Source organism: Herpailurus yagouaroundi, unplaced genomic scaffold (assembly GCF_014898765.1).
Source record: "Herpailurus yagouaroundi ecotype Mexico unplaced genomic scaffold, PumYag 164, whole genome shotgun sequence".
In the NCBI taxonomy this organism is placed as follows: domain Eukaryota; kingdom Metazoa; phylum Chordata; class Mammalia; order Carnivora; family Felidae; genus Herpailurus; species Herpailurus yagouaroundi.
The window spans coordinates 3,521,729-3,532,562 of record NW_024412405.1 but is presented as its reverse complement, the minus strand read 5'-3'; the positions used below and the strand labels follow the sequence as shown (position 1 = coordinate 3,532,562).

At 48.0% G+C, this 10,834-nt stretch overlaps 1 long non-coding RNA gene across 1 annotated transcript; it reads right to left on the bottom strand.

The window, feature by feature from the left end:
* Nucleotides 1-390: 390 nt before the first annotated feature.
* On the bottom strand, nucleotides 391-7,594 carry LOC121037719 (uncharacterized). Its single transcript, XR_005793943.1, has 2 exons — nucleotides 7,382-7,594; nucleotides 391-652 (listed from the first exon to the last, which is right to left on the bottom strand). It is a non-coding gene; the product is annotated as an uncharacterized LOC121037719 (long non-coding RNA).
* Nucleotides 7,595-10,834: the final 3,240 nt, after the last annotated feature.

The following is a 10,834-nucleotide window of genomic DNA, read 5'->3' as shown; positions in this document are numbered from 1 at the left end:
CCTGGACCGCGAGATCATGACCTGGCTGAAGTCGGACGCTTAACCGACTGCGCCACCCAGGCGCCCCAATACAATATTTTTAAAACCCCTTTTAATATTTATTTTCGTAAGAGAGAGAGAGAGAGAGAGAGAGACCGGGGGTGGGGAGGAGAATGTAAGCAGGGGAGGGGCAGAGAGAGGGGGACAGAGGATCCGAAGCAGACTCTGTGCTGACAGCAGAGAGCCTGATGTGGGGCTGGAACCCACGAACTATGAGATCACGACTTGAGTCAAATTCGGGCGCTTAACCGACTGAGCCACCCAGGCGTCCCTGATAAATAAAATGCTTAAGGCAATTCACAGGTTGGAAAATAAAGCATGAGCTCTATATGTCATATCTGAACATTCCAATGCGGCTGTATGGGATGAATCATTATTGCAGAAAATATTGAAATATTATAATTTTGTCATAAAAATGACTATTACTAACATAGCAATTTTCTCTTGAATCAGTAGCTGGACCCACAAAGTATCTCTTGAGTCTTTCAAGTTTTTCAATGCAGGGAAATTTTAAATAAAACCCCAAATTGGAATATGTCGTTCATGGTCAGAACAATCTCCTTAGACATTCAACTGGGGTGTGATGTACCCAGGAACTTTCCTCATGTTAGTCCTGCAAGATACAAACCATACATTAATGAATGGCAAGAAAGCACATAGAAATATTCAAACAAGCTGAAAAGTGCTTTTGAAAATGTCATAGACGTCTCATTAACTACTTTTACTAAAACAATTCACAATTTTGTGTTCAATAACCATTGAGTTCCCATGTAAAAAATGAGTATCGTGTTCAATCTTGTAACATCTGGACCTACACGTATACAGATTTAAGATCCAACTGGACCTATTTAATGTTGCGAAATGTTCCTCTCTGCATCTTTCTCCACCTTTGTGAAATCTGCACTAATTCACAAACACCTTTGAAACAAAAACGGATACCTGAAGAGAAGCGAGGTATGGAATCTCCCCGTTGCTGGGGAGTGACACTTGATTATGCAAGAGTCTGTAGCATCCGTGCTCTCTGAGAAGAAGGATTTGACAAGCTAATTAATTTGCCTTTTCTTTTACCTCGGTCTTTCTGACTCACACTCCCTCTGAGCTGACACCCAGCCCCCACCTTCCATGCTGGCGGCTCAACGCAAGCCTTCCCTCATTTAGTCACCTCTCATGTCAAGGTCACAGCGATGGGTGCAGAGAAGGAATTCTGGGGATCGCACCGTGCTCCCTGATGAGCGATTTAGGGTTCTGGGCCGCCCGAGACCACACTAACAGCCACGGTAGCTGACCAGGAGCTGGGCACTGGCTGAACTAAGGAAGGGGCGACTTGAACAACTGTCCAGCCATGCCATCGGGAGCCAGTTGATGACCACATTTGCCCGGCACCTGTAAGGCCCTCAGAATATTTATTAAGTGGGTGATGAGTGAATGAATGAAGGCAGGAAAAATGAAGAGAAAGCCATGCTTGCCATAAAGGCAGACAGGTGCATCAGCAAAGACGTGGCAGTTTGGGGAAGGGTCTCGGAAGTGGGGTAACTGGAGGAAAAGAAATCCACCTCCCAAGGAAGGTGCGCTTTCCTCTCCGGACTTGACCACCAGGCATTTTGTCCCTAGGAAGCGACAGGATCTTAAGCAGGCCGGGGATTCCTCCTGTTTACGTTGAGTGCTGTCCGGTTATAATCATGGCCAACTTTTACACATTTGGTTAACAATTTGAGGCTCTGCTTCCGAAATCTCAATGCTTCCTTTGCAACTTCAAAGAGAAATCCCAGAATCTAGCCAGAAAGTGAGGCTGGCCTTATGGAATTCCCACGCCCCGCCGAAAACAGGAAGACAGCACAGTGATCATGACCACCCCGCACAAAGGGGCTCCCGCCTAGACCTGTCCTCGGCTCCAAAAGCGGCGAGGGCTTCTTTCACTCTGGACGGGAGACAGGTGCAGGCAGGGAGCAGAAAGCAAGATGAGGTCAAGAAACCAGAATTGATCTGTAAATAGAAAACAAACACTCCTACGCGGTCACAACCTACGGGGATCGTGGAAGAGCCACGTTTGTATCTGTTTGGCCTGAGCACACCTGCCTTCCCCGCTGGGTCCTCAGCAGCGCTAGGGAAGAAATTCCGTGTTTCCCATCTTTGAATTCTCGGAGCTTCCCACCCTGCCTGGAACATAACAGGTGTGCAAGAAATGCCTGCAGTTGACTGATTCTCCATACCTTCCACAAGTTCTGCATTAAGCTCTCACCACGTCTGCCATGTCCTGGAGCTTCAGATTTGTTCCCCCCTCCTTTTTTTATACCAAATAGGCAGAATTTCTAGATGACTCAGTGAGTGAGGTTCACCTCTCCCAGGTATTGTTTTTTGTGTTTTTTTTTTTTGGAAAAAAATTATTTTGGGGCGCCTGGGTGGCTCAGTCGGTGAAGCGTCCGACTTCAGCTCAGGTCATGATCTCGCAGTTTGTGGATTTGAGCCCCGCGTCCGGCTCTGTGCTGACAGCTCGGAGCCTGGAGCCTGCTTTGGATTCTGTGTCTCCCTCCCTCTCTGCCTCTCTCCCACTAGCGCTTTGTGTCTCTCTGTCTCTCAAGAATAAACAAACATAAAAAAATTTTAAAAAATTATTTTGATACAGCCTGTATTACATTAGGGCCTTTAAACTCGAACTTGAATCAGAAACAGCCCAGAGTTTTATTATCGGGGACCAGCAAGGGTCACAGAAGACATACGGTTCTATTTTCCATCTATTTTCAGAAGGATGGGCTGAACATTCACCACACCAAAGCAATGATCTCCAACATTTAATTAAAAAGCTTCAAAAAAAACCGGTTTATTCCGGTACATTCCTGGGGCTTCGTGTGCTGTTAGAACTCCCATCCATCTTTGAGCCTAAGGCCTTCGTGCAGGGCCTCAAACATAGTAGCTGCTCAATAAATGCACGGGGAAGAAAGAAATGTAATAAAGGAAAGAAGAGAAGGAATGGAAATCAGGCATGAACCCGGAGGGTCTGCTTCCTGCCCTGCCTAAGTGGCAACGCCAACTCTGAGACTTTTTTCAGGCTCTGACCTTTGTGGGCAAGAGTTCCCGAACTTCAGAGGGTCCGTGGGTAGCGGCTTGTTAAACCACAGACCCCGGAGTCTTTCCGTCACCCGCTGTTAACATTCCTATTCAGCAGGTCCGGAGTGGGGGCTGGGACTCTGCTCTCCTCACAAGATTCGGGTACCAGTGATGGGGGCGGCCCGGGGATCAACAGGGACAGAGAACCGCCGGCTCCCGGGAGCACAGGTTCAAGCTCTGGCACAGACCCCAAACTGCTTCCTGAGAAGGACTACAACTTTACATGCAGCTGTCCCTACGGCCCCGCTCTGTGCCGAGTGGGGTAGCCTTCCCTTCGGGTTTCCTGATTTTTTAAGGGAAGAATTAACTCTGTCCCTGTTTATCTGGCCACCAAGGTTCCTGTGTCCGTCCCCACTCAGCAATTAAGGCGATCCGTTTCCATGCTAACGACCGTCACTGTTCTCTCCGGCCGTCCAGCTGCCATCAACAGCCTGCTTTCGGGGAAATAATACTGGGGAAGATAATCTAAGGGAAGCTGTGATGTAGATATGCTAAGTTCCATCCTTGGACCCAATTAATGGCCGGAAAAAATAAACGTGTTCATGAAATTATACCTCAATATCATGTCTGATTTTTACTAAAAGTTGCCCCAAGCTATATGTAAATGAATACTATTGATGTACTTGCCGTGAAATGATGGTGATATGACTGTGCAGTGTAGTGTCTGAATCTTGCCGGCTGGGCGTAGGCCACGCGGAGAGCGATCTTCCCTTCTGTGAGTTACCGGGAGCTGCTACCTCTCACGTGCTATGTTTCCTGCTCCCCCCGGGGCCGCCAGGAAGCTCAAAGTTTGGGTTTATTTTATGCACCTCGCCGCTGTAGCCTGCTTTGTTTCTGATGCACTGAATTTTTCACATGGTGTTTGTTTGTTTGTTTTCTTCTGTTTTGTTTGCAAGATGCCTGAACTCCCTTTTAGAGAGAGGACAGATAGGGGTTCCCGCGAAGTCACAGTGTTACTGTGATAAATGGCAAATGCGTGCAGTGTTACTTTATTATCCGTTATTACGAGGAACACGATGAAATAGTCGCCCATGGTAACCACGAACGATCCTCGTGTGTGGCCCCCGTGGCCACTGCCCGGCTTGTACTGCTCGCGTCTGTCCCTTCCTCCCCACCCTCTTCTCTCAGAAGGGACCCAGAAGGTTCTCCTGTTCATCCTCCGTGGAGTTCTGAGCTGCCCTCTTCCAACTTCTCCCCACCTGAGTTCATGGATTCACCTCTTGGCGGGTTTCACCTGCCTCTGAGCCCACGGCTCCCAACCCAAACTTCCAGCTACGGAATCTCTTCAAGTTCCGGAACCCGTCACAACCAAATAACACCCTGCTACTGTTGTGAAAGTGGGTAAATACTACACACGTCGAGAGCATGAGATTGCATTTGGAGAGTTCACTCTTCTCAAGGAAGACGAAAAAGCACAAGTTGGGACAGTACCCGTGCGCCTTGATAGAAAGCTCTACTCTGTCACGTGGGTTGTCTAGATCCTTACTTCTCCGCGCAGATCCTTGGTTATCCCTCTTGCCCATGGCTTCTACCTGTTACTTGAAAAATCCATTCCCCGGGCAAATAGGTTGCAAAGCCCCTCATCTTCTCGGAGACACTCGTTACAGGGGATTTGGGGGCGGGGGAAGGTATACTTGTAACGTACTGAGTCTTGTGTGTTCTTCATTGTAAGATGCACCGTTGTTTCATGTGCCACCAGGACAGGAAGAAAAATAATGCCCATAAAACTGTGAGACAAGGCTTTCTTCTCATTTCAGATTTCTGATTTCTACCGATTGAGGTTTTCAATATCTTATTGAGGTGTCACTGACACTCAACAAACTGCATATCTACTGTTCAGTTTTTGTGTGTGTTTACCTGCGATGCCATGGCCACTATCAAGAAAATGAACTCGCCCGCCACGTCCAGATGTCTCCTCCTGCCCCTTCGTCGTACCTCCCTGTCCTTCCCTCCCACCTCCACCCTTCTCCCCAGGGAAATGCTGATCTGATTCCTGTCTCTACACAACATTTTGCTAGAATTCCATTTACGTGGAATTGGACAGATTCTTCTTTGTATCTGACTTCTTCCTTGCAGCAGAGTTAAGAGTCATCCACTTAGAATAAATATCACCGGTTCTTTTATTTAGTGCCGAATGGTGTTCCATTGTGTGAATAGACTGGTTTGTTTATCTGGTCACCTTTCATGGGGTTTGGGGTTGTCTCCACCTTTTGGATATTACAAAATAACCTGCTATAAATACTTTCGTACATTCCTTATGTGAAACTATGCTTTCATTTCTTTGGTTTTATGACCAAAAATGCAGCCTATCTTGGTAAATATTCTGTGTGCATTTGAAAACACCGTGTATTCTGCTTTGTCTACAATTGTCAGGTCAAGTTGGTTCGGAGCGCTGTTCAAGTCTTCTATGTTCTTATCGGTTTTCTATCTTTTTTAATGTTTCTTTCTTTATTTTTGGGGGGGGAGTGGAGGGACAGAGAGAGAGAGAGAGAGAGAGAGAGAGAAAGACTCTCAAGCAGGCTCCACACCATCAACACAGAGCCTGATGCGGGGCTCAATCCCATGAACTGTGAGATTATTCTGACCTGGGCTGAAATCAAAAGTTGGATGTTTAATCAACTGAGCCACCCAGACTATCTCTTTATCTTTTTGTATCAATTACTGAGAGACAGGTATTGAAATCTCCGGGTTTTCTGCTTCTTCTTGCACATCTCTCGGTTCTTATCTTGGGTATTTACAAGCTCTTTTTGGTGCATAAACCTCCAGAAATGCTGTATTCTCTTGGCGAATCGATTCCTTTGCCTTTATCCAATGAACTTTCTTATCCTGTAAGTGTTTTGTTGACTGAAATATCGAGGGGTTCTCACTACCCCCTCATGCTGTAGGATTTATAGCTAAGTCACATGTCATCAGGGCAATGGCAGATTGGCCACCTGTGCTCAGCAGGTGCATAGGGATTTCAGGGATGTTACAATGCACAACATCAATGTATGCTTAGAACTGGTGATACACGGACATTACAGGGCGGTTGTGAAACTGATTCTTTTTAACGGAAATCTCGCAGGAATGTTCTCTGGCAAGTCTTCATTCACCTTGGGTTGCTGTTTCGACAGTCCAAACTCTTTTCAGCAGTGCTATACAGTGACGTGATAGAGGCAAAGTATCGTTTTGGGCACACTGTTAAAGGTGGTAGGTTGTGGGTGGTGGGGGGGTGGGGGTGGGGGAGCGCCTGGAGGGCTCAGTCAGGTAAGCCACCGACTCTTGGTTTGGGCTCGGGTCATCATCTCACGGTTCGTGAGTTTGAGGCCCCTTCAAGTTCTGCGCTGACGGTGTGAAACCTGCCTGGGATTCTGTCTCCCTCCCTCTCCCTCTCTCCCTCTCTCTCTCAAAAATGAATAAATAAACTTAAAAGAAAAACAAGATGGAATGGTTGTTTCTGCTTCCCACTGAGGGGACAGTCACGAAGTCCTCGGCTCGGGCTGCCTTCCTCACGGGGACACTATCCTGCCTGTGCCCGTTATTTGGTGAAAGATTTCCTTACTCTTGTAAGTCTGTCTGCATTCTGGCCATCGCCGCACGCGGAAGACGCCCCAAATGGAAACCGTTGTCTTCCCCCACGCTCCCCGGTGTCTACACCCATTCTCAGGTAATGAAATAAATGTGGATATGGTCACGTGCATGCCAGCATGTGTGTGCGTGTGTGATCCCTATTCATTTTGCCCACTATGCTCTTGCCCCGAAGTCCCTGTGCCTGTCACCTCTCCTGGATCCCTTCCCTCCCTCTCTCCTTCCCCACATCACCCCTGTGCTTCAGCGGCCCTCAAATCCCCATTATGCCTCGGGCGTGCGTTTTCCCTTCATTGATTTGTGCCAAGAATACACTTAACTTTTAAATTTACATCTAGAAAATGATTTCTCCTCCACTGACACAGCTCCAAGTGTGTCCCTCAGCAGGGACGCCCCACGGTCCCAGGGCACAGTTAGCGGCTCCCTTTCATCTGTGCCCCCTCCCCACTCATACCTGCGCTCAGGTGCTGGCTGACCGTTCCCGGCTCCTCCCTGGGGTCGCGTTCTAAGGAAACATCACCTATTTTGTTAACGACGTCTCCTCTACTGTCTGTCATACGCCTCAACCTGTCAGCGGAAGGCTGCACGTGTGACGGCTTTCCTACCCTCTGCCACTCTTACAGACCCCATCCGGAGTCTGGCCTCCTCCAGTCTCCCGGGGGAAACTCACAGGTGCCTCCTTGCTCCTCCCTCCTCCGCCTATGCCGCCGCCAGTCCCGGCTGGCGCCGAGGTCTGTACGCTGCTCTCCGGTCACCTGTCTGGTGTCGTCCACGCCCTCAGTCTTCCCGTGACAGGGTCATGCTCCAGCCATGCGCTGCCCTTGGGTGTGTGCCTGCAGCTCTCAGGTTATCTTATTAACTCTCCATATAATGGGAGGGGATATTTATCTACCCTTTGGAAGAGCATTATTTCTGGGAAAAGAGCCTGGATTCCTGGCAGAGGGTAACCGGGAGGACCATTGCCCTGTAAACAAAATCGCATCCGTGCCGCACCTAAACGGTATGTTCTAAAGGGCTGTGTGCCTGCAAGCCAGCCCTGGCCACGGCAGGGCCCGGGCATTCCGCAAATGTTTGCCAGGACCCTGGCCCCTGCTCTCTAGAACATTCTGGGTTCTCAGTAGTGTGAAGCAAAAGAAATAATTTCCCTAAGCTTACACTGGTAGATCGAGACCAAATGAGAAACTGATAAAAATAACTCTGAAAACTCAGCATGCATGAGCAGAACTAAGATTGCATTTTCATGACCTTGACCTTGAATTACAGCCACACCCGAGAATGGGAAACAACATTGATCAAGTATTTTGGAAATCGGTAAAAAAATAAAAATGGCAGATGGTCAGAGGGGAGAATTCATACTTTTATGTACTTTTATTCATTCATTCGAGTCAAATCCAGTCCTCTCCTCTGCCTGAGGACAGGAACGGAGACCTTCATTCAGGTATTTCCAAACAATTAAAGTGCCCTGGTTTTTAATGTATTATCCCCAAACAGGAAACTTTTCTTAATCTACTCATCGTTAAACTTGGGAAAATCTTCTCGGTTTAGCTTGTGAAATAATTTGCCTAATGCTTAAGCTGATTGATATTTTATTTTTGCTGGAATCTCGGACATTTTCAAAGTCAGTCGGCTTTTACAAATGGACGAACATCCCCCAGGCACAGTGTGCATATAAATAGAAGCTGCACATGTCAGGCTTCCTCCCCAGATCATAATGTTAAAGATAAATTTTATTTTTTAAAAAATTTTTTTTTTCAACGTTTATTTATTTTTGGGATAGAGAGAGACAGAGCATGAACGGGGGAGGCGCAGAGAGAGAGGGAGACACAGAATGGGAAACAGGCTCCAGGCTCTGAGCCATCAGCCCAGAGCCTGACGCGGGGCTCGAACTCACGGACCGCGAGATCGTGACCTGGCTGAAGTCGGACGCTTAACCGACTGCGCCACCCAGGCGCCCCTAAAGATAAATTTTAAGTAGTTTTTCGAAGTCTCGACAAGGAGCCACATACGTTTTATGCAGATGCCCAGAGCTGTCCCAATACATGTGTTAATGTCCTGAAGAGAAAGTAATCTGAATGTATTGCCTCAAGGTAACGTATGTGGATTTTTAAATTTAATATTGCTTGCTTTCCCATTCAAAAGAGCGTTAACCATCTTCCAGTAAAGAAAGTAATACAATTCGGAGGAATTCTTTCAACTACATAATTTTCAATAATCCATAAATGCCTTAGGATTTATTTTAAAAGAAAGAGTCATCACCAGATTGCTTACATTAATTCTTGTAAAGCCACGTTCAAAATTCGTTTGGGGCCTCTGACAAAGCTTTTATAGTAAGGATGTTTTGTTTTGTTTTGTTTTGTTTTGTTTTGTTTTGTTTTTTTCATTTATTAGATTCACTTATGTGACAGTTAACAAAAGCTGTTTACTTGAATGCTCAGACAGGCTATCATGTTTTCAGTGTGTTGAAAAATGTGTGTTATATTTGCCTTTTGATTATTAAAGAAAAAAAAAAAAGACGGAACGGACTTTTCAGCTGGTCTGCTCCTTCTTGGAAGTTTCTAGTTTACTTTTGGCCCCCCAGCGCCGGTCTGTGCCCCCAAATCCAACAGAGATGTTTTCGAGACCAGTTTCTGTTCTCGAACAAAACAAGAGTTTATGATTCACTTTCAGACTTTGTTCCTCCAGGCTAACTTGTTTGTCTGAGAAAACAGATCCCCGACCCCTGCGCTCAGAGCAGGATCCTTGTGCCCCTGTTTTTACTCCTCTGTGGCTCAGACGACGTGACTTTTGGCCCATGAAACATGCACGAGAGGCAAACGGAGAAAAACCTGATAATCTTGTGAGGTCTTTTCCAGCGACGCACCGTCCCCAGCAGAGGACAAGGGCAGGCATGTAAACTGACCCAGCAACAAGGGACAGAGACACTTTTAAAATCCCCCACCCTGCCGGCTGCCGGAGGTGTCTCTGCCCTGTGTATCTGGCCTGCCCGGACCTGTCAGCCTGTTACATTTGGATACATTTATCCCAGCCATTGGCAGCTTCTTCCTGTTTTCTTCCTAGCGGCTCCCTCCAACTGCTCAGTTCATCCTCTGCTGGGTGCTGGCTCCCTGCTGGAGTCTTCTGCCTCTGCTCCGGTTGATTAAAGTTACTGTCCCCTTATCTCCCAGCCGGCCACCTGCTCTGAGCTCTAAACACAGGTGGCTACGTCTTCCAGTGGAAAGACAGAAACCTGCTCCCTAGCCTCTACTCGTAGGAACACAACCGCGTGGAGGGTTTGCCATGCAAATCAGCTAGAAGGCCCAGTCCCTGCATTTCTACACAGTAAAGGAGAGATAAGGGCCAGTGACGTTTAAACACCTCTCCCTTCAAGCTCAGGAAAGAAAAAGGCATTGTTGGCGAGTGGTAAGTATGGAGCACCAATGTCCTACGGGTCATGCGGCTCAGCGAGGCCTCAGTGTGCACTGACACCGTGGGGAGCTTGGCCGTCACCCCACAACTGTGCAGGTGTAGTTGCTGTCGTGACGCAGGGGCACCCACAAGCTTCGGGGCGGTGGGATCAACCAGCTCCCCGGAAGGAAATTGTAGGCCCAGCATCTGACCGGAACTGGCCCCCATTAGGCAGAGAAGGAAAACAAAATACCCACCCGTGCGTCTGACTCGTGCTTTAGGTCAGGAGGTCCCTCCCAGGCAATGCAGGTGCAGGGGGGGGGAGCCTGGGCCTGGTCTGCTCTGCGCTCGCCCCCTCCTGCCTGGCAGGAAGACACAGGGGGCCTGCGGGCAAGGCGGGAATAGTGATCAGAAGAAGGTTCTGGCTTCCTGCCACCTCCTCCCTGACCGCTTTGAACCTCAGAGTCCCCTTAGCGCCAGATGGGTTTGCCCCCCGCAGGGTGTTTGAGGATCCCATAAGAAAGCACTTGACGAAACTCTGAAAGGATTGCCTGGGGCTCGTCCGCTCTTTGCGACTCCATTTCTTCTAGATCTTTCCCCAGCTACTTTTGCCCAGCTCTCCTCCGCTCTGTCCTCACCAGCGATCCCTTATTGCCTTCAGTTTCTCCTTTTACCAGCTTTTCTCCCTTCTGTCTCTATTTTTGTGTTCTCTTTCTCTGTCCTCTGTACCGGGGAACTC